Genomic DNA, 25,284 nt, shown 5'->3' on the forward strand with positions numbered 1-25,284 from the left:
GGGGAGAGGCAGAGAGAGACAGAGACAGAGATGGAGAGAGAGAGAAAGAAAGAGAATCCCAAGCAGGCTCTGTGCTGTCAGTACAGAGCCCAACACAGGGCTCAAACTCACAAACCATGAGATCATGACCTGAGCCAAAAATTAAGAGTCAGATGCTCAACCAACAGAGCCATCCAAGTGCCTGTGAGCCTCCTTAGATGTGTTGCTTTCTTTTGTGTAGGTATTGACTCTCAGATCCAACTTCTGGGATGCAATGAGCAGCAACAATCCCACTATCGAAGATAGATACAGGTAACCAGTTGGTTTGTCAAGTGCTCATCCCCTCTCAAGGTAACAGGAAAAAGCATCCCTACACCATTTGTCTGGAAAGACTAAGGCTCTCCCAGCCTCTGCTGCAACAAATATTTAGTGTTCCCTGTCAACATCCTTCTGGCATAGAGGCCAATTTGATCATCCTTGCAGCTATGCTCATGGAGGATGCCCTGCCCACTCTCTCACAGATTTACAGATTGCTGAACACCAAGCAGCAGTAAGAGGGAGAGAAAATTTAAGAAGGAAGGTACAACAAGGTCAAATTCTGAAAGAATTTTTTTTGGAAAGCAATATGAAAATTCAAAAAAAATATCTTTGAAGTTTGTTTGGCATTTTGGAAGTGATTCATACTTTTTCCATAGTAATGTCATAAGATTTTAGAATAAAGAAAAAGGTACTAGAATGAAGATATAGAAACTGCTAACAAGAACTGTTCTTCCTATGGAATTTCTGATAAAAATGATAGGCAGGTATAAAAAATGCAGATTGCTAGAGGTAGGCATAGGGTCAGGGGTCAAGAGATGTTTTTAATTTTATTGATAGGCGATTTTGAATATGTTCTACAGATGGAGCTAGGAGACAGAGCACTTGGAAATATACGAGAGGCAGGGAGTGCCAAGAACACATAGTTCTGAGGTTAGTGGGAGGAAGTCATAATAACTAAGGTGAAAGAATCCATCTTAAACTGAATAAAAGACACTTCTGAGACAGCTGGGAATGAAGTCAGAGTAAGTAAAATTGCAAAGAAATTTATGGATATGGTGGCAAGAAATTGAGGAAATCACATACAGTCTGTTTTCTCAGTAAAGTATGAGGCAGGGTCATTGACAAAGAGAAATGAAGATTTACAGTGGGTGAAGCAATGATGTGCTGGTGCTGCCCAGTAGAGCTAATTGTTCAATTTTCAGGAATTTTGCCAGCCAGTTGTTAAACATGCCCATTATTATAGTGTAAATTACATGAATTTACAGTTAAACAAATTACATTGAAACAAAGGTAATACTCAACATTTATCACTTCTTAATTATTTTACTACACTTTACTATTATCGATGAACTTGAGGTTATTTGTATCTATTTTGTCTGAGAACAAATATAATATTGTATCTGGTGGAAATACCACAAAAGATAGGCTGTTTAGAATACATTCCTTCCTCACCGTTTAGTGATGTCAAATAGTACCTTGAAAAAGGCCACACTGGGAGTATTTGTGTATTGAAAATCAGCAAATGCTATAGATTAGGGCTTTTTTCATTTGTTTTGTTTTTCAAAGAGCTGTTGATTGATTATATAGTGGCACACATCATTAGTACAGCTTTTGAGGATAACAGCATTTTGAAGGCGCACTCTGAGGAACAGGAAACAGTTGACAACGGATTGATAACGGAGGACCAAAATCCACTGAGCTGGGTTGAAGTTAGGGAATACATTTTAAAGGCAACATATCCTACAAGCAACCCAGGTGTAAAAACAGCAAAAGTGTTGGGTTGAATCCTTGAGTGCAGTGTCTGGGGTAAATGGGTAGGAGAGCTTGAATGGGAGCATCTTGAGGGCTCAGCCAGTTATAGAGAGTAGTGAATGCAAGAGGAAGCTGGGAGACAAGGGTGGTAGTATGGAACCGGAAACCTTAATGGAAGCCCATATGGTGTTAAAATGATGTAGAGGAAAAGTAAAAAGGATGCAGCATTGTAGTGAAAAAGGATTTTGGGATTTATTATTTTAGTTAGAGTCATCTCCAGCCCCTGGGTGTGATGGTGCTTATGAGTTTATTCAAGTTATCATGATCATAGATGTAGTGGGATTAGCAGAAGAGTCACAAGATTAGATTGCTGAATGAGTTGATCATATGGGCTGAAGGTACCATGGATGATGGCAGGAATTGGAGTGAAGAACTGAGAATGATTTGGAGTTGGAGTGGAGAAATGAGAATGATGCTGAAATCAGACTGGAGAGCAGCTTTGAGCTGGATCAAATAGGTCTGAGTTCCTTGTATGCAGGAAACTCATTCAGTGAGAACTGCTTCTGTGGAAATAGACAGATAGGGGTACTTTACCAGCCACTGTCACCCTTAGAGGCAATAGCTGCTGTGGATGTAGATAGTACATTGGAATGTATAAGGAAAATATATGTATGTTTTTATAAATATATATTACATATATATTATATATAAATATACAAATAAACTTTAAAATATATATATACACTGTATTTTAAAACATATATATATACTATATTTTAAAACACACACATACATATATATATATATGTATATTGTATATATGTGTATGTGTGTATGTGTGTATATATATATATATATATATATATATATATATATATATATATATAATTTATTTTGAGAGAGAGAGAGATCGAGAATGAATCCCAAGCAGGCTCCAAGCAGTTAGCACAGAATGACCTGAGCTGAAATCAAGACCGGGCACTTAAGCTACTGAGCCACCCAGGCACTCCTAAAGAAAATGTATTTTAATGTAAAAACCTTTTTAATGTTTTTCAAAATATGATTTGCTTATAGCCTTTCTGATAAAATTGATCTACAGTTGTGCTAATGGGTTGGGGACAGTGGCAAGGATGTCTTATTTTAAAAAGATTTACTTTTTCTAACCTGCTCATTCCCCACCTCTTCAGGCCACTGCAGAGGGACTTTTTTCTTTTGCTCTTTTGCATGTTCATAAACAATTAAGACAATACTCCACTTCTTTTTCTCTCTCAAATTCTTAAGCATTTTCAAGTTCTTGTTATTATGGCATACTTTCCAGAATTTATTTTAGTATTTGTTATGTTTCATTCCTTTTACTATTCCCTCTAGGTGTCATTTTCCTCTACCACCTTTACTAAGGAAATCATATTGAGTTCTGTAAAGCATTAGCACTCAATTTTGCCTTTCATTTTTTATACAAAGAGCATATATAAAAGATCATTTTATCCTTTAGTATTGCTTCCTCTTATAGAAGTTTTAGCCATTATTTTTGCCAATGTTTTGAAAATAGACACTTAGCTCATATTTCTTAATGATGTACTCTTCAAAATGTGGGTGACATCATTGAACATGTATATTTGTAATAATAAATTTTCCAAAAATTTCTATCTAAATCTCTTGCTTGGTGCTACTCAACAGGGAATCAAAACTCAGCAGTATAACAGATTATTTTTTTCTACATTTTCTCATTCATTATAAATATAGCCATGGTTTTAACAAGGACCAATGGCTTAACCCAAAGGATTGATCTGGGACCCTTTGATAGGTCAGTACATGCGTATCAAGGACATCTATTCCTCAAATCTCATTAGCAAAGTGTTTCTTACACAAGGCTATACAAAGATGGAGTAGAAAAGCATCCTTGAGTGTGTGTGTGTGCGCACGTGTATGATTTTGTAAGAAATAATTTCTCTCTTTTACACGCACACTCAAAATCTATTTTATTCTCTACCTGAAGGTAAACACTTATCTGATTATTTAGTCATTCATATTTCTATGTCCTTTTGTCTAATCTTTTACCATTGCTATCTGAAAAGAGTGGGAGTTTTGATAAGCTATCAGAGAAAAGCAAGTAGTAACTTTAAAATCCAGGAAACTGTGGGGTGCCTGCGTAGCTCAGCCAGTTGAGCCTCCGACTCTTGGTTTTGGCCTAGGTCATGATCTCACAGTTCGTGAGTTTGAACCCCATGTTGGGCTCTGCACTGACAATGCCTAGCCTGCTTAGGAGTCTCTCTCTCTCTCCCTCTCTCTCTCTCCCCCTCTCCTGCTTGCGCTCTCACTCTCTCAAAATGAATAGACTTTTTTTTTTTTTTTAAATCCAGGAAAGTCTGAATGAATACTTTGGGAAACTTGGGCATCAACACAGTGCTGGGTGCGTCCAAGCTGATGGTTTCACTCCCATAATTATGGGAGGTAGTTTGATATAGTAAAAATGGTAACAGAATTGGGTATTCCACAGTCATGAGTTTCATCTTGGCTTTGCCTTACTCTATGAACTTTGGCAAGGTATTTAGTATTTCTAAATCTCAGATAAGATCTAGGATTTGGAAATAATAGTATTTGTCTCAACTGTTTTGGAAAGGATTATATGAGATATTCTGTTAAAAAGACTTGCATGTAGCTGATGTACAGTACGTCTTCAATAAATATGGGTTCCCATGTCTCTAGTGCCTAGGAAGTAAAAGATTGCTTTGCTTTGCAATGATCTATCAAGATGCTAAAATGTTATAGCATCTATATGTATAATTTTCAAAATTGGACTAAACTAACCTTAAAACTTAGTGTTTACAATTCAGATTTCTTTTTTTTTTAATGTTTATTTATTTTTGAGAGACAGAGTGTGGGGGAGGAGCAGAGAGAGGGGGAGACACAGAATCTGAAGCAGGCTCCAGGCTCTGAGCTGTCAGCAGAGAGCCCGATGCCCGGGGGCTCGAACTCACGAACCGTGAGATCATGACCTGAGCTGAAGTTGGATGCTTACCGACTGAGCCACCCAGGCGCCCCTACAATTCAGATTTCTTAAAAGCACGTGTGAACTTTTTTTAAACATTTGTTCATTTTGGGGGGACACCTGGTTGGCTCAGTTGGTTAAGAGTCTGATTCAGCTCAGGTCATGATCTCACCATTCGGGGGTTCAGGCCCTGCGTTGGGCTCTGTGCTGATAGCTCAGAGCCTGGAGTCTGCTTCAGATTCTGTGTCTCCCTCTCTTTCTGCCCCTCCCATACTTGTACTCTGTCTCTCTCTCTCTCTCTCTCAAATAAAAACAAAACATTAAAAAATTTAAACATTTATTCATTTTTCAGAGACACATAGAAACAGATCACAAGCGCCAGTGGGGCAGAGAAAGGGGAAGACCCAGAATCCAAAGCAGGCTCCAGGCTCTGAGCTTTCAGCACAGAGCCCCACATGGGGCTAGAACTCAGGAACCCTGAGATCATGGCCTGAGCCAAAGTCACACTTAACCAACTGAGCCACCCAGGTGCCCCAAAAACACATGTGAAGTTTAAGAAATACCTACACAAAGTATGAGTGAAAAAGAAAAATTACAGAAATTACACTCTGAAATTCTAATATTCTAGTGACATAGCCATTACAGATGAATTGGTAATATATTTTTCTTATGAAGCATTTGCTGCTTTATTCTTATCCTTGGGAAAATATTCAATTATCTTCATCAAATCATTAAATTATAGATTTTATTTTTGAATCTTAGTTTTTAAATTGTAAAATATTTCATTGCTTCAAGATTATCACTTTTAATCTTAATAACCTAATAACTGTCATTGATCTTATTAAAATATTTTACTTTCCACTCTGCTAGATTAAAATCTTAATGGGGTGTAATAAAGTATTTTTCCTTTTGTTTCAAAGACCTACTAAGATAATAATCATGTGCTATTGGTCAATTTAATGTTATTGGAGATGATTTTTTATACATGTTGTATATTATGTGTGCTCTTTCCATCAAATCATGCTTTGGTATGGGTGTTATATCTAAGTGATGAATCACTGGTTTCTCCTCCTGCAGCCAAGACTACACTTTATGCTTTCTAACTTGAGAATTAAAAAAAAATCAGAATTTACACATAACTGATGACACAGTAACACTTTTCGAGAAGTAGAGAGAAAACACATACATTAACTTTTCAGTAAAATAAATCATAATTTAAACTTCTAGGTTTCATATTATTTTTGTTCAAAAAAATGAACATTAATTACAATGTTTTATAGGAAAATTTACCATGCCCTCTATATAAGTAAACTGGCCCTTAGAAGCCAGACATATTTGGAAAGTGGTTCAAGATGGTGGCATTTGTTTTGAACTCACCTCCATCTATAGACACAGTAAGTTTACATTTATATATGGAATAATTTCCTCTGAAAAAGATCTAAAAATTTGATGAACAGAGCCTCCACAACAAAGAATAAAGGGACAACATGGAAATGAGTAGGAGGAGTGACGCAGTCTTGCCAGACAAAAACAAAAATCCACTTTAGGCACAATGATCTACAGTTGGAGGGATATCAAAAATATGGAACTTTACTCTAGGAAGTGAGGAGTATATACACACATCAGGTACTCAACCCCTAGATCCTTTGCAGGAGATATGAGCTCCCAAAATGCCTAGATTTGAGAAGCAACAGGATTACATCTAGGAAATCCATAGAACTAATAGAAAACAAAGAACCTGCCCTTAAAGGGCTCCTGTACAGACTTACTTGCTACAGGACCCAACATAAACACACCAGTTTAAAAGGAACTAAACCATATGTGGAAATCACTTCCTGATCTTAAAACATCTGGTGGGGAGTCAAGAATTTGTTGGGACTTTTTCTAAGGATAGAGACCATTTTTGCAATCTCATTCTAACTTCTAATACCAATGCTTGCAGGTGCTCTTTTGGAACTCTTCTTCTAATCTGTTATGACAAAAGGATGTGTCCCACTGAAGGCCTTATTCTCCCATATGCCACAGTCACCTACCACAGCCTAGCTGGGTGAGAGCCTTTCCTGCCCCCAAGCTGCAGCTTTAGACTCACTAGAGCAGGCAGTATGCACAGCTCAGACAAGGGATGCCCCTGAATGCCTGTCTCTGGTGATGGTACTTTTGACCCCCATGAGACATCTCCTACAGGAAGTCATTCCTTCAAAACTAGGAGAAGTAGATTATTTGCCTAATATATAGAAAGAGGCAAAATGAGGAGACAGATGAATGTGTTCCAAATGAACAAAACAAAACCTCAGAAAAAGATCTTAATGAAGCAGAGATAAGCAATTTACCTGATAAAGTGTTCAAAGTAATGGTCTTAAAGATGCCTACTGAACTTGGGAGAAGAATGGATAAATGAAGTGAGAACTTTAAAAAAAGAGAGAGACAAAAAATATAAGAAAGTACTAAATAGAAGTTGTAGAGCTGAAGAATATAATAACTGAACTGAAAAATACACTAGAGGGATTCACCAGCAGATTGGATGAAAGAGAAGAAAAGATCAGCAAGCTGGAAGACAGAACAAAAGATCTCACCCAGACAGAGCAGCAAAAAGAAAAACTAATTCTTTTAATTTATTGTTTTTTAAAATGTTTATTTATTTTTGAGAGCATGAAAATGCAACTGGGGAGGGACAAAAAGAGGGGGGCATAGGATTTGAATGTGGGGTTCAAACTCACAAACGGCAAGATAATGACCTGAGCCAAAGTTGGATCCTCAACCGAATGAGCCACCCAGGCACCCCCAGAAAAAATAATTTTAAAAAGTGAAGATGCTTTAAGGGAGCTTTGGAGTAACATCAAGCAAAATAGCATTCACATTATAGAGGATCCAGAAGGAGGGAGAAAGAAAGGGGGAAGAAAAAGTGTTTGAAGAAATAATGGCTGAAAACTTCCTAAACCTGGGGAAAGAAACAGACATACAAGTCCAGGAATTCCAAAGAATTCCAAATAAGAGGAACCCAAAGAGATCTACACCAAGCTGCATTATAATTAAAATGGTAAAAGTTAAAGTACACAGATCTCAAAAGTGGCAAGAGAAAAACAACTTGTTACATTCAAAGGAAACTCCATAAAACTACTAGCAGATTTTTCAGCAGAAACTTTACAGGCCATTGGGGAGTGGCATAACATGTTCAAAGTGCCGAAAGGAAGGAACTTCCAACAAGGTTCTGACCAACAAGGTTATTATTCAGAATAGAAGGGGGCACCACACACAAAAGTAAATTCAAAATGGATTCAAAACTTAAATGTGAGACAGGAAACCACCAAAATCCTAGGGGACTATACAGGCAGTAACCTTTTTGACATCAGCTATAGCAACTTCTGACTAGATATGTCCTCTGAGGTAAGGGAAACAAAACAAAAATAAACTATTGGGAATTCATCAAGATAAAAAGCTTCTGTATAGCAAAGGAAAATCAACAAAACTAAAAGGCAATCTACAGAACGGGAGAAGATATTTGAAAATGACATTTCTGATAAAGGGTTAGTATCCAAAATATGTAAAGAACTTATAAAACTCAACACTGCCCCCAAAAATAATCTAGCTAAAAAATGGGCAGTAGATATGAACAAACATTTTTCCAAAGAAGACATACAGATGGGTAACAGACACATGAAAAGATGCTCAACATTGCTCATCATCAGAGAAATACAAATCAAAACTACAATGAGCCATCACTTCACACCAGTCAGAATCACTAAAATTAACAACACAGGAAACAACAGGTTTTGGTGATGATGTGGAGAAAGGGGAACCCTTTTACACTGTTGGTGGAAATGCAAACTGGTGCAGCCACTCTAGAAAACAGTATGGAGGTTCCTCAAAAAATTAAAAATAGAACTGCCCTAAAACCCAGCCATTGCACTACTAGGTATTTACCCAAAGGAAACAAAAATACTGATTTGAAGGGATACATGCACCCCAATGTTTATAACAGCATTATCAACAACAGCCAAATTATGGAAAGAGCCAAAATGTCCATCAACTGATGAATGGATAAAGAAGATGTGGTATATGTATATACACAATGGAATATTAGACATAAAACAGAATGAAATCTTGCCATTTGCAACAACATGGATGGAGCTAGAGAGTATTCTAAGCAAAATAAGTCAGAGAAAGACAAATACCATATGATTTCACTCATGTGGAATTTAAGAAGCAAAACACATGAACATATTGGGGGTGAAAGAGAGGAAAGCCAGGAAATAGACCCTTAGCTATAGAGAATAAACTGAGTAGAGGGGAGGTGGGTAGGTGTTGGGCTAAATGGGTAATGGGTTACGGAGAGCATTTGTAGTGATGAGCACTGAGTATTGTATATAAGTGATGAATCACTAAATTCTACACCTGAAACTAAAAAAACAAAAACAAAAACAAAAATTAAAAAAAATAAGAGAGAGAGAGAAAAAAACAATTGAAGGAGAGATTAAGAGTTTTCCAGGTAAGCAAACACTAAAGGAATTCATCACCACTAAATTGGCTTTACAAGAATGTTAAAGGGATCTCTTTAAGCTGAAAAGAAATGGCAATAATTAGTAACAAAAAACATGCAAAAGTAAAAATCTCACTGGAGAAGACAAAGATATAGTAACAATAGCAATCAGTCACTTGTAAAGCAGTGATAGCTTAAAAGATAAAAAGCACCAAAATTAACTAAAACTACAATAGTTAGTTAAGGGAAACAAAATTAAAAAATAAAAAATGTGACATCAAAACTATAAAATGTGAGATAAGAAAGTAAAAATGTAAAGTTTTGCAATGTGTTCAAACTTATGTGCCTATCAACTTAAAACTAACCATTATATATACGTAGGATGTTCTATGGAAACCTCATAGTAACCACAGAGCAAAAACTTATAGCAAATACCCTAAAGAAAATGAGACTACTAAGGAAGTCCATTGAACTATAAGAGAAGAAACAGAAGAATAAAGGAACCAGAGAGAAACTACAAAAACAGCTAGAAAACAATTAACAAAATGACAATAAGTACTTACCTATTAATAATTACCTTAAATGTAAATGGACCAAATTCTCTATTTAAAATATGTTGAAGTGGCTGAATAGTTAAGAAAACAAGACTCATCTTTATGTTGTCTACCAGAGACTCACCACAGAAATAAGAACACACACAGACTGAAAGTAAAGGGGTGGGAAAAGATATCCCATGCAAATAGAAACCAAAAGCAAGCTGGTGTATTTATACTCATATCAGACAAAAAAGACTTTAAAACAAAGACTGCAATAAAAGACAAGGAGGATATAACATGATACAGGGGTAAATCCAGCAAAAATAAAAAACATTTATAGGTATATAGGCACCCAACATAGGAGTACCAAAATATATAGAGCAAATACTAATGGACCTAAGAGGAGAAATAAACAGCAATACAAAAATAGTAGGGGATTTTGACACCAAACTCACATCATTAGATAGATCATCCAGGCAGAAAATCAATAAGGATACATTGCCCTTAATGACACATTAGACCAGATAGATTAATAGATACATAACATTCCTCCAAAAGCAGTAGAATGCATACACATTCTTCTCAACTGCACATGAGACATTTTTTAAGAGTCATATGTTAGGCCACAAAATACATCAATAAATTCAAAATTGAAATACTATCAAGCATCTTTTCCAACAAGGATGTTATGGAATTTGAAGTTAATTAAAAGAAGAAAATTGGAAAAAAACATGCAAATGTAGAGATTAAATAATGTACTATAAAACAACCACTGGGTCTTGGGGCACCTGGGTAGCTCAGTCAGTTAAGCATCTGACTTTGGCTCAGGTCATGATCTCAGTCACTGCTTGTGAGTTCGAGCCCCGTGTCAGGCTATGTGCTGGCAGCTCAGAGCCTAGAGCCTGCTTCAGATTTTGTCTCCATCTCTCTGCCCCTCCCCTGCTCATGCTCTCTCTCTCTCTCTCTGTCTCTCTTAAATATAAAATAAAACATAAAAAAACAACCAGGGGGTCATTGAAGAAATCAAAGGAGAAATAAAAAAAAAACTATAAACAAATGAAAACAGAAATGTGACATACTGGAATCTATGGGACATAGCAAAAGCAGTTCCAGGAGGGAGTTCATAGCAATACAAGCCTACATTAGGAAACAAGAAAAATCCTGAAAAAACTACCAACATTGATACCTCAAGGAACTAGAAAAAGATGAACAAACAAAGCCCAAAGTTAGTAAAGGGAAGGAATTAACAAAGACAAGAGCAGAAAGAAATGAATAGAGACTAAAAAGACAAAAGATAAATGAAACTAAGAGATGGTTCTTCGAAATGATGAAAAAAATTGACAAACTTTAGTTAGACTAACAAGAAAACCAGAGTAATCAAATAAATAAAATCAGAAATAAAAGGTAAGTTACAACTGATACCACAAAAATACAAAAGAAACTACGTTTCATAAGAAACTACTATGAACAGCTATGCACCACCAGATTAGACAACCTGGAAGAAATGAATAAATTCCTAAAACACACAATCTCCCAAGATGAATCATGAAGCAACAGAAAATCTGATTAGACCAATTTCTAATAAAGAGATTTAAATAGTAATCAAAAGCCTCCCAACAAACAAAAGTCCAAGATCAGACAACTTTACTGGTAAATTCTACAAAACATTTAGAGATTTAATACCTATCTTTCTCAAACTCTACCAAAAAATCGAAGGGGAGGTATGCTTCCAAATTCATTTTACAAGGCCAGAATAACCCTGATACCTAAAATCAAAACCAGAGATACCATAAAAATAAATTACAGACCAGTATCACTGATGAACACAGATACAAAAATCCTCAACAAAATATTAGCAAACCAAATTCAACAATACATTAGAGGGATCATATACCATGGTCAAGTTGAATTTATTCCATGGATACAAGAATAGTTCAACATTCACAAATCAATCAATGTGATATACCATGCTGACAAAATGAAGAATAATATCATATGATCATCTCCAAAGATGAAAAAACTTTGACAAAATTCAACATACATTTATGATAAAAAAAAACAAACTCTCAAATGGTTATAAAGGGAACATAACTCAACATCATACAGGCCATATATGACTAACTTAAAGCTAACATTCTCTATTAAAAAGCTAAAAACTTACCCCCTAAGATCAGCAACAAGATAAAGATGCTCACTCTCATCACTTTTATTCAACATTGTAGTAGAAGTCCTAGCTACTGCAATAAGATAAGTAAATAAGAAAAAAAAGGCATCCAAATCAGAATGGAAGAAGTAAAACTGTCACCAATTGCAGATGATACTCTCTATAAAAAATTCTAAAGTCTACAGAAAATTGTTAGAACTAATAAAAGAATTTAGTAAGGTTGCAGTAGACAAAATCCATATACAAAATTCTGTGGTGTTTCTATACACTAGTAGCAAACTATTGGAAATAAGAATTTAAAAAGCAACCCCATTTACAATTGTATCAGAAGAATAAAATACCTTGGAATAAATTTAATCAAGAAATGAAAGACCTGTACAGTGAAAGCTATAATACTGATGAAGGAAATAAATGGAAAAATATTTCTTGTTCATGGATTGAAAGAGTTAGTATTGTTAAAATGTCCATATTATGCAAAACAGTCTATAGATTCAATGCAATCTTTATCAAAATTCTAATGGAATTTTTCACAGAACCAGAATAAAGAATTCTAAAATTTTTATGGAATCACAAAAAAAAAAACAAAAACAAAAACAAAAACCCAAAACCACCATATAGCTAAAGCAATCTTGAGAAAGAAGAACAAAGCTGGTGGTACCACTCTCCCTGATTTCAAACTATACTATAAAGCTATTCAAAATAGTATGGCAATTGTCATAAAAACAGACACTCAGATCAATAGAACATAATTGAGAGCCCAGAAATAACCCACACATACATGGACAATTAATTACTACAAAGGACCCAAGAACATAGAATGGAGAAAGGACAATCCTTTAAGTTTGGTCTAGTGATGTGTTTGTGAATCTGATACCAAAGGCAATCGAAACAAAAGCAAAATGAACAGATGGAATTACATCAAACTTAAAAACTGTGCAGAGAAGAAATCCATCATCAAAACAAAAAGGCAATGCACCTAATGGGAGAAGACATTCATACATCATGTAGCCAATAAGTGGTTAATATCCAAAATATGTAAAGAATACATACAACTCAACAATAAAAAAAAGCAACTCAATTAAAACATGGGCAGAGGATATGAATAGGCATGTTTCAAAAGAAGACATACAGATAGCCAACAGGAACATGAAAAAATGTTCAATATCACCAAACATTAGAGGAATGCAAATAAAAACCACAATAAAATATCACCTCATACTTATTAGAATGGCTATTACTTAAAAGACAAGAAATAACAAGTATTAGGATATCAAAAAGGGGAACTGTTGTTCCCTGTTGGTAAGAATGCAAATTGTTGCAGCCATTTTGGAAAATAGTATGGAGATTTCTTAAAAAATAAGGCTAGGTCTACCATATGATCCACCTGTTGCACTTCTAGATACTTACCTGAAGAATATGAAAACACTACTTTGAAAATATATATGCATCCATGTTAATTGCAGCATTATTTACATTAGCCAAGATTAACAACCTAAACGTCCATCAGTGGATGAATGGATAAATAAAATGTTTTATACACAACACACACACACACATACACACACACACACACACACACGAATATTATCCATAAAGAACAAAATCTTGCCATTTGCAATAACAGGGATACACAATGAGGGTACTATGCTAAGTGAAATAAGTCAGAGAAAGACAAACACCATATGATTTCACTCACATGGAATCTTAAAAAACAAAAGTGAACAAGAACAAAACAATACCAAAACAAATTAATAAATACAAAGACAGATTGATGCTTCCTGGAGAGAAAGCAAATTGGGGTTGGGTGGAATGGGTTAAGAGTGTTAATTGTGTTGTGATGGATTGTAACTAGACTTTTGGTGGCAATCACTTTGTAATATATGCAGATGTTAGATTATAATGTATGTACCTGAAACTTATATAATGATATATATTAATTTTACCTCAGAAAAATTAAGCCAGGCCTATTTGTTTTCTAGTTCTAGCGTTGACAATTGCAAGATGACATGAATTCTTTATGGATTTTTTAAAAGTACATATTATGTGTTTTCTCACTGTCAAGTTTAACTGCCTTATGAGTAAGGGTGTTACAAATGCTAATTTTTTAAATGGAAGAAAATGACTAATTCTCCCAAGTAAAAATAACAATAAAAGGAAATTGGCTGAAATTTCTTTTAAACATGTGAAGGAATCATATTTAGCTTTGCTTAAAGACTATTAGTTTCTGTTTATGGAATTTTAGAAAGTCTAAGCTTCTTTAACAGAAAACAGTCTTTTACAAAAGTATCTAATCCTATCCTAGTGTTGGTTGCTAGGAGAACATTTAATGCAAATTAATCAGTAAACGTCTAGCAGCCAGCTACCTGAGGAGAAGGGGAGTGGGAGAGACTTAGAAGCTGGCCAGCAGGGAAACTGCTGATGGGAAAATGGCTGTCAAGGGTTTTTTATACACACCAGCAGCATCACACTGTGATATGAATTTTTTTCTCTATCATTCTTCTAGGTAAGGAAGGAAAAGAAAACAAGAAACATTGGAAGGATAAATGGGGTCTTTCCTGTGAAGGTGAGCTTTTTTTTGTTGAACTTTGGTAAAATGGCAAAAGAGAGATTAAGAATTAATAACAAACGAAGATTAGTGAGAATAGGTAGCATACCTAATATACTACCTCAATATTTGCATTTAAATTTTTCTCTGCATCATGTATCCTATTTGAAAATAATGTTTCTATAAAGTACAACAACAATAAGATACTCTGAGTATGAAAAAATGTTTTTCTCTACCCTAAAATTTCATCTGGGACAAAATCCTACAGTATTTTAGAAAGAATTAAGGATAAATACTTAGCTAATTTAAAATGAAATTATGCTTTAAAATGTCAACAAAACGAGAAATAAATTTGTTTTCTAAAAATTTTAATGGAATTTAGGTATATCCCACAGTGAGATTTAGACCATTGATTGGCATTTATAACTGTGGAAGCAAAGTGTCAGTGCTGGTAGAACTGAAGACGTTTACACACTGGGAAATAGTTACCTTTGTTTACTGGACCTGGATTAATTCCTAAATGTGAGTTCTTTCAGCTTTTTGTTTTGTTTTTACTATTGAAGAAAACCAAAAAGTGAAATTCAATTTATATAATTTCACTTTGTAATAAATTTAGGAGAACATGGATGCCTTATCTTTAGAAATGAGCATTATGGAAATATATAAGCACAGAAATATGCTACAATAGCTACAAAGGAAATAAAAGAATAAAAACTTGTGTATTAATTATACATAAGTCCATTCAAATAGGTTTTTAAAATAGGAACATATTTGATGTGGTTAGTTTATTATTTTTGTACTGAAAATAAATATTTTTAATTTTTCTGTAATAAAGAAGTTAACTTTACATAACTTCTTTTTTAAGTGATTTCTACATAGACGTATTAGAGTTATGCCATAAATTGAATCATAATCCGAAGTTAAAAATCATGAAGGGAATTAAAATTAAAAACATATCTCTTTGAGGTTAGATCATAGATCTAAGATCTAAGCTGTTGACTAAGATTATTTATTTTCTCTTTTATATAAAACTCATATGTCCAATAAGTTTAATTTTCTGCTCAATTTTAAATTATCTGGCAATAACTTATATAGAATATTATTTTGCTTCTTATAGTCTTTCCTGTGTAGGGCTCAGGATAAGTAAATGTACCAATATAAAGAACACAAAAAAATATTACTAACATTGCTTACTAGGTGCAATGAACCCTAAAGTAAGAGATGAGCCCCTGACCTCAAAGAGATTACTATCTGCCTTCAGAGTTCAAATTAAAACAAAAACAAGAAACAATAAATGAAGATGATATATTTTTAGTATGGAGTATTTTCTAGAGAACTTGGAAACAAGAGTGTTTGGCAAATTCTGTAGGAACCAGAGCAAGCTCCACAGTGGGGAAGAATTTGAGTGGAAGGTGAAAAACAAGGAGGAATTGGAGGTGGTGGTAGCGGCTTTGGGTTATAATATGATTTGAATTTAAGTATTGAATAAGCAACTGATATCAACTTATTTGCCCTTGCAAATAATACCACAAATGTATTTTTTGCAAATGGTATTGAATGTATTCATTTTGGGGTGTAATTACATAGCATATACTTTCATAGAGGTCTACACAAGACAAATTAACTAGGTAATTATTGTTTGTGATTAATAAAAATATAATTTTGATATGTTAAAAATACAGTAATTTTATATATAGCAAGGTCCAGGGTTATGGAAGTGTTATCTACACAAATGGTTGGGAACAAAAGGTAGTTTAATTAAGGGATTTTTTTCATAATACTTTATTGAATAGCTATTTACCTGAATTGATTTTTTTAAAATAAACAATGTTATTACTATTGTTTCAAACACCAGTATGAAAAGATATAGAAAATTGTAAAAGTATGACATCTAACAAAAATATTGAATTAAAATTCTACAATACTCACATATTAATCTGTTGAAGATATAATAAATCTACATGTAAAATGTACATGGACCATTGATCATAATTATTCTTTTTCTATGAAAATGGCAGATCAAATTCTCTTATATCTGATCATATGAAAGAGGCCCATAATGAGTGGTTGTAATTTGACTATAGTAGTAATTGCTTATATAAATGCCATCCCTCTGAATGTTTATAATGACCATATAAAGCTAATCTTTATTTTACAACAAACCTTCCTCCTGAATGCTGGCACTGGCCCAACCTTTCCAAACCTAATCTCCCCTATATTTACTCCTCCTCAAGTGTATCTTCTAGTGGTCAGTGACATCACATTTTACAATGGTGTACAAGACAGGTTCCTGGAAATCAGGCTTGATGATCATCTCTGAGAGCCATTTGATTTCCAGTTTATTTTACATATATTTTTACAGCATTTGCATTATTGTTCGTGATTTGAAGCCTCAGATGATTAATTTTGCATGTCAGTTTGACCAGGCCAAGGGGTGCCCAGACATTTGGCCAGTTTCTCTGGGTGTGATTATGAGGGTTTTGGGGAAGAAATAAACAATTGAATCAGTAGACTGAATGAAACAGATTTCTCTCCATAAATTTGATGGGCTCCATCTAATCAACTGGAAGCCTAATTAGAACCGATCCTCTCAAGAGTAAGAGGGAATTCTTCCTGCCTGGCTGCCTTCAAACTGACACTGGGTTTTTCTTCCCTTTGGACTCAAACTGAAACATTGGCTCTTCCTGGGTTTCAAGCATACTGTCCTTTGGACTAGAATTACACCATTGGCTCTCTTGGATCTTCAACTTGTCTACTGTAGATTATATCCTATTGGTTCTGTTTCTCTGGAGATCTGGAGAACTTTGACTAATACAAAGCCCTTGGCACATTTTGTTTGAATTTTGAGGTACTTTCTTAATTGCTCTCCAGTTTCACACTCTTCCCATATTTCTTCCATATACCTGCTATAATTATATTTTTCAGATGCAAATCTCTGTAGGCTGTTCTCTTGCTTAAAATTCTTCCTAGGCTCCTCATCCATTTTAGGATAAAGCACAACTACTAACATATCAAATAGAGTACCTCAATGATCTAGGCCAGCCTCGTTGGCCCTAGGTTTTTCCCTCCTTCCAGGAAAATTGAAAAAGTTCCAGTTTTCTGAATCTAGATTTTTGAGCTGATGTATCTTTGTATGTGATACTTGCTCTTCCTGTACTGTCACTTCTTTCACTCACTCACTGTCCACTTGTCTAATTCTTATCCTTCCTTAACACTGGCTCGTGTTTTGTTTTTTTCCTGAAGCTTCCTCTAAGTTCCTTCTTCTCCTATCTGATTGACCTTCTTTTTTATAGGATGGGGTTGTAATAGTTGGCTTTTTCACCCATATTTCAGAAGAAATGATAAGATTCTTGAAGAAAGGTATCATATCAAATTACAGTAAAACCTTGGTTTGTGAGCATAATTCATTCCAGAAACACGCTTGTAATCCAAAGCACTTGTGTATCAAAGTGAATTTTAAGAACCATTGGCTCAGTTGTGATCATGTGACATTTGGCAACACATACTACTTGTATTGGAAGACATTGCTCATTTATCAAGTTAAAATTTATTAGAAATGTTTGCTTGTCTTGTGGAAAACTCACAAAAAGTTACTCGCAATCCAAGATTTTACTGTGTTTTATTCAGTGCCTTGCACAGAACAGAACACATGGTAGGTTTTCACAAAAGTTTTGCTGAATAAGTGAATGAACACCATCTATAGTAATTAAATATATTTATCTTTTTTAATTTTATCTATTTTGAGAGAGAGAGAGAGAGAGAGAGAGAGAGAGAGAATGAGAACACAAGCAGGGGAGGGACAGAGAGCAAAGAAAACAGAGAATCCCAAGCAGGCTCTGCACTATCAGCATAGAGCCCAACACAGGGCTGAAACCCATGAACTGTGAAATCATGACCTGAGCCAAAATCAAGACTCTGACACCTAACCTACTGAGCCACCCAGGCACTGCTAAATTTATTTTTAATGCACACTTTCATATTTAGCATAGAAAAGTCATTTCAGAAATTATCTAATTCTGAATTTAGTTCTGTTTATATTTTTATATTCTTTATTTACCCTGCCAGATCCACCCTGCTCTGTGCCTCAAGGAGCTAACATTTATGAATTTTGTTAATGGGAACTCCTGCTCTCTGGCCTAAGATTGTGTTCAACTGATAGTGAATATAAGCAAAAGATTGGAGGGTGAAAGTTGAGGAAGGTTCGGATTTTATTCCCAAGGCGGTGGTAGCAGCTTGAACCCTCCAAAACATGGCAGTATGGTTCATCCTTGAACAGTGTGGGGATTAGGGACATCAAACGCTCTGTGCAGTAAAAAAATCCATGTGTAACTTTAGACTCCTCTAAAACTTAACTACTTATACCCAACTGTTGATTGGAAGCCTTAATGATAACATAAACATCAATTAAAACATACTTTATATGTTATATGGATTATATACTGTATTCTTACAATATCTAACTTTTCCTTAATTTTTTTTGCGTATTTCTAGGCTATGTAGTCCATTTGTGACTTTTTTCAAATTATTGCACACCACCAAAATTTTTACCAGTATATATTTGTTGAAAAGAAATCCACATATAAGTAGGCTAAAGGGGATGAGCCATGTTATTCAAGGAACAACTGTAGATACATTCCTCTCCCAAAGTTCTCTGTGCTTCTCTCCCTGGGGTCTAGTATCCTTGCCCTTCAGGCTAGGAGTGGCAGCAACTCCCCACTATAGCTTGAGAGTACTTTACCTTCTATTGCTAGTTTCAGTTAAACTTGTCCATCACATCTGTGAACTTTTTTTTAAGTTTATTTATTTATTTTTAGGCAGAGACAGCATGGTTGGGGAAAGGACAGAGAGAGTGGGAGATTGAGAGAGAAAGAGAGAGAGAGTATCTATGCCCTGATGTGGGACTCAAAGTCATGAACTGTGAGATTACGACCTGAGTGGAAATCCAGAGTCAGAGGCTCAACCAACTGAGCCACCCAGGCACCCCTTAAACTTTTCTTAATTACACTGTTGGGCAATGTCACCAACTTCCTGCCAGGAGTTTGGCTGATGCAATATAGAGCCTTCTTCTCCCCTGGAATCCATTTTAAGCATCCACATGATATCATAATAGCTTTACCGATTAGGTCATGTATTGAGCTCATCAAATACATTAAATGTACAAGTAAGTATACAGTAGGCTAAGCCATATTATGATGAGAAATCTAGTATTACTTTCCAAAGGTGACTAAAAGTATCTTATAGTTTAAAATTGTTTTTAATTTAAAAGACGGTTTCAAATGCATTTTCTCATTTCAATATCTATTTATAAATATCTTACTGGCTGGTAAACAGTAGACATACTGCATATATATTGTATTTTTTTTACTTCTTTATTTATTTTTATTAGAGAGAGAGAGAGAGAGCAAGTGAGCGAGCAAGAGCTAGTCGGGGAGAGGGGCAGAGGGAGAGAGAGAGAATGTTAAGCAGGCTTCATACTCAGTGTGGAGCCTGACACGGGACTTGATCTCATAACTCTGGGATCATGACCGAAGCCAAAATCAAGAGTCAACGCTCAACCCACTGAGCCATGCATGTGCCCCAAATATATAGTTTTTAAAAGGTCATTTCAATTTTATTAAAATTTTAAAATAATTTAAATTAAAATTGTATCCTTGTTAAAAATAATCATTTTCATCAGTGCTACTAGGAATTTAATATTACCCCAACTAAATAATCAGTAAAAATAACAATTATGGCCCAAGTCTCCTTTGTACCTAAGTGATTTCCTTGTAGTACCTCAGGAAGTCAGGGAATAAGTTAATTCAAGACTGCCTGGAGATCTCACAAGCACCGTTGGGTATGCTCTACTCATGCTATTTTTACTGCACTAAATGTAATCCTTGGAAAAATAGTGTCCCATTGAGTGCTACAGATGTGTAGAAGCCCACTTGGTCCAAAAAGCATCACCATATGTGTTCTGTAGACACTGCATTGTAGTGTCTGTCACCGGGGAACAACTCTAGAGTTTTTCATTGTCTTCCCAGGAAGAAAAGGAATAAATGCTACCTTGTTCCTTCAGCCTTGTTATTCTCCTTCATGTCTAACTCCAGGAAATCACTGAAGTGCCTAGGGTGGTCTGGTCCATGATGTTATTTATTGGTGGTTTGACACCACTTTATTCTGCCCTTTTGTCATTTTGTTCAAAAGTATAAAAATGGTGTATATGGGCTTTAGAAAGGATGGAGGGGATGGGTATGCTTTCATGATCGAACACATTTGAAAAAGAAGAAACTGTCTCTGGGAAGTTCACGCAAACAAACTAGTACAGGCTTCAAGGCTCTGATTCCAGAGGTCAAATTATCTTATGCATTTAAGGTGAAAGGACTGATTAGGTTGTCCCTGAGAGCTGCTATTCCCCAAAGCTACAGTCAGAAGATTTAAAATTCCAGATGCTTCTGCAGAAACAAATGAATTTTCTGAGAGCTTCTTCAGCTTTATATTATGTATATAGAGTGCACTTGAAAATACACCTGAATAGATTCTTCATTTTTTTTAATGCAGTGCCTTGCATACCTTTGGTAGGATACCTGATAGACACTGTTTTTAAGTATGTCTATTAAATTTGATAAAAGTACAGATAGAGATTGGTTTCTGGACTGTATCAATGTATACAGCGCTTTTGTTGCATATCTCATTCTGTGTCCATATTAAAGTAACAGAATGGAAATAGTAGAACACAAAGAGAATTTAATTCATAAACTTTGTCCCTTGTTAACTTCAAATCTAGATTGAGACTCTCTATTGTCCTGAAAGATCCCAGACACAAAATCAAGTTTAATGACTGAATTTTCCCACAGGTCCTGTTAATTCCACAAGGAAAACTTGCTGTGTGTACTCGGTAACAATTTTTGCAACTATATAAGCATTTCAGTTCTTATTTCCATTTGAACAACTGATTAATCATTTAAGCAAATTATATTATTGACAATGGATTCTATATCTTGTAATCAGACCCAAACTAAAATTGCCTCAAAGGAAAGAGTGAGCCATGGAGGCAGAACCCCAAGGGTGTTTCAGATCACTAATAGTCAGAGGTGATATTCAAGTATTTGCTGACACTTGCTGCTCCGAACCTCAGTAGTATTAGTACCTCCTGCCTGATTATTATTTCTGGAATCAGTGGAAATTTCTAACAGAGATAACTAAATCCTAATTAAGTTAAAGAGCCTCAGGGAATGGAAAGAAACCTGATGAGTGGGAAAGATACAACAAGCGGGCAACAGTAAGTCAAGACCAGTTATTGTATTTGCCAAGATATTTGCTATGGCAAGTGATGAAAGCACTCAAAAGCACAATATAGGGGTAAAAACAAAACAAACAAAAAAGAATGAAGTAATATAAGGCAAAGTATATATAAAGTTTAAGTGCAATACAAGCTAAGAAAGGAGGCAGACATCAATCATAGTTCCAATTTCTAAAATAATTCCAAGACCTTCAGTTTATTTTGAAGCCTTATTCAGGATAGATTGGTTATCATCTGAGAAAGAAGGGATTTTCTATGCATTTTCACTACCCTAATGTTTATAGCAGAATATTGTGCCAGAACCTTAGTGATTAGTAAATGCTGAAAAGACAGAGGGTAAGTACAGGTATAATACTAACAGACAAAGCCAAGACCCTTTGAGGATATAAAACCCAGAATTCAAAGATCCTCTTTAGATTGTCTTGGATATGAAGGTGAGTGTTCAGGCAACGGAATCTGTGTTTCCAGGGGATTCTGAGCAGACTGAAGCAGAAATCAAGTACAGCGTATTTCCTGAGTGGACAGAAGAGTCAGGCAAGTTGGCAAAACCTTCAACAAGGGATTGGAGTAAGGAAAGGTAAAAGCAAGGGATTGTCCTCAGGTTGATATGGGTTGGGATGGATAGAAGATGAGGATTTGGCTGACATTCTTGTGAGGTTTTTTTTGTTTGTTTAAGAGATAGCAGATAGTGAAATTGATCACAATCACCCTACTTCTAGTTGGCCAGGATCAGCTAGAAGTGGCTTTTGTAATTGAGTTCCAGTTAGCCAGTGTTTGGAGATCTTCAGTATCTGATTCTGAGTGTGTCTTCCAAAAGGGCAAATACGTTTATATAGGGCACTTCTTCCTCAAAAGGAAAAATTAAATAATACCATTTAAACATCATTAGAAGACACCAAGAAAAAATTCCATTTTCACATCAAATCATGCACAGTTCTAGATGCTGGTATCTACTCCTTCACCAGACTTCTGCTGGTAAAGGTCCCTTCCATAGGGTCTATTCACCAATGTCCATCGGAGGTTATGTCTGTAATCCTCACTGTAGGCCTCTCTTAACAAACTTAATTACTACCCTCAACTGACAGCCCCATCAGTCCCCTAGTCCAACATCATGTCTGTAACTCTCTTCAGAAATGGTCTTTTGACAGAGAGGAGTTTGGAAATTTCCCTCCCAGTGTGGTTAGGGAATAGAGTATAAAGATGATGCTGTAACATATGAAATTTGTTAGTTCCAGATTCTCTTACAGGTTTTTTGAATGGAGGAATTATCTCTGGGAATTACAGTGTGTGCTAGACATACTCTTTGAGTCTTAGAGTGAAACTCACTCTTCTTTAATATTGTTTTAAAGACTTGCTTCGTTGGACTAGAAGTAGAAATGCATTACTCAGGGCAAGTTCCCCCTAGCCCAGGTGTCTTACTAACTGTCCTCAGAAGCGGGTGGATTGCTCTTTTCAAATGCTTGTTTTCCTTATATGAAGCTATGGGACATTGTACTAAATAAGAAATGAAAACTCCTTTTGCTACAAGATATGACTCTGTTTCTTGGAACTTACAAGGAAACTCATTTCTCTTAGTATTTCAACCTATTTACTTTTTTAAATTATGGCACCTTGCAAAGAATTCTTATGATAATGTCTGTTTTAATATCATGTAACTAACAGTTCACATTTCCTAAATGATCTAGACTAGAGGTTGGCAAAAATTTTCTGTAAAGGGCCAGGGAGGAAATTTGGGGGGCATTGAGTCATAAGGCATATATACTTTGTGGCAACTACTGATTTGTGCCTTTGTAGTTTGAAAGCATCCAAAGACTATATGAAAAAGAATAGTGTGGCTGTGTTCCAAAAAACTTTTATGTACAAAAACAGATTGTGGTTCAGATTTAGTCGATGAACCATTCTATGCATACTACTAATCTAGAAGATAATACAAAATTCTGGCCTTAAAGAAGGAATTCACTATCCTTTGCCTACCAAATTCTAGCCAGGAGTAATGTTACCTCCCCATGATTTAATGCTTAAGTGAGCATAAAATAAAATTCAGTAATCATATTGCTTTCTTTCATTCCAACCTGACAATTTCCAAAAGTAGGAGAGGAGAAAAATGAACTTTTAGTAATTTATTTCTTATTGTTTTGATGTGTTTGCTTCTATGCAATTTTATATAAGAAAAATATATTCATGGTATAAAATGGTTTGGCTAATTAGGAATATTAGTAGGTAACAGTTCCTGAGATATATAAAACTAGCTAGATATTTTTTGATTCAGCAGTTACATTCATTAAGTAAATCAGTGGTGTAGGACAGATACAACATTTGATAGATCCAACTCTTATAGAAGAAAAAGTTTTTTTTTTTTTTTTAAACTGTGCATTACACAGTGTCACATTATATAAAGTTATTGCTACATCAGGTGACATAGTAGAAACTGATATTACATGACCTGATGCAAATTCTAATGGAAAATTTGGAGCATACAAATGGATTAAACACCCTTGAAAATCAGGTAGAGTATAATTCCAAAGGATTTCAGGTCATTCAGAAATGCTATTACCTCCCAGCTAAGAAATGTAGACTGTTTTGTTAGTGATCACACTGAAGCATGAAATTGGGGAGGAAGACTATTAATGGGTCAGTTAAAGTAAGAAGTCAGAAATATTATTTTAAGGTGGAATGTTGTGACAAATATGTGGCAAAATGTAAAATTACCTCTCAGAAATACCCGTGTTTATTTTCAGTCACTATTTATGGTATGGAAAACGTATTATGACTGGAAAATCTCACTTGAAAAGTTCTTAGCCTAAAAATCTCACAAACCTTTTCAGAGTAGGACTATCATTGTCCATACATGCTACCAAATTCTTCTTGGAAAGCAATTTATATGTCAGGTAAAATGTATACCTTTTTCTAAAATAGCATTTTATAGTGTTTTAAAAACAGGTTTTCATTTTTCTGAAGATTATAAAACTACTTAAGAATATAGAGGGATGAGTAAACACATACGTTAAGGCAGGAATACTTTGCAAACACTACTTAATAAATGTTTATTATCTTGCAAACTCTCTGCTAAGAAGATAGTCTTAATTGTAGTAGGTTGTTGTCCATCAGAAGAATTAAGCTCTTAAGAAAAATCCTTTGAACACAAACTGTCAGATTACTTAATTGAAGCCATTCTTTTTAATTTCCTTTAAGAAAAGTATTGCTTGATTCTTCTTACCTCTTCAGGGTTTTTTTTTAAGTAAAAGGATCATTATTTGGTATGTAAAATGAAATATCAGGCAAACAGAACCAATAATAATTGAACACTTAGTTCATGTATCTTATATGAATGACCATATGTATTAGAATTGTTTTTCATAAAAGGTATTTACTGTGGGAATTAGAAACTTCTAAATTTTAAAGCATAATGCATAGAAATGGTAAAAAAATAGTATAATTTAAAAAGTCTTTGCTATGAAAATTTAAGAATTCTGATGATATTGGAAGAAATTCATTTAGCAAGCAAACAGTTAATTTTGGCC

At 34.9% G+C, this 25,284-nt stretch overlaps 1 long non-coding RNA gene across 4 annotated transcripts in view; it reads left to right on the top strand.

Moving 5' to 3' along the window:
* The window catches only part of LOC132667410 (uncharacterized), a 965,632-nt gene that overhangs the window by 667,993 nt on the left and 272,355 nt on the right, over window positions 1-25,284 (top strand). For all 4 annotated transcript variants that reach the window (XR_013555696.2, XR_013555695.2, XR_013555697.2 and 1 more), the window contains one exon: window positions 14,440-14,499. This is a non-coding gene — a long non-coding RNA (uncharacterized LOC132667410). The remainder of the gene's footprint in view (window positions 1-14,439; window positions 14,500-25,284) is intronic.

This window comes from Panthera onca, chromosome B2, assembly GCF_046562875.1.
Source record: "Panthera onca isolate mPanOnc1 chromosome B2, mPanOnc1 haplotype 2, whole genome shotgun sequence".
Classification (NCBI taxonomy): Eukaryota; Metazoa; Chordata; class Mammalia; order Carnivora; family Felidae; genus Panthera; species Panthera onca.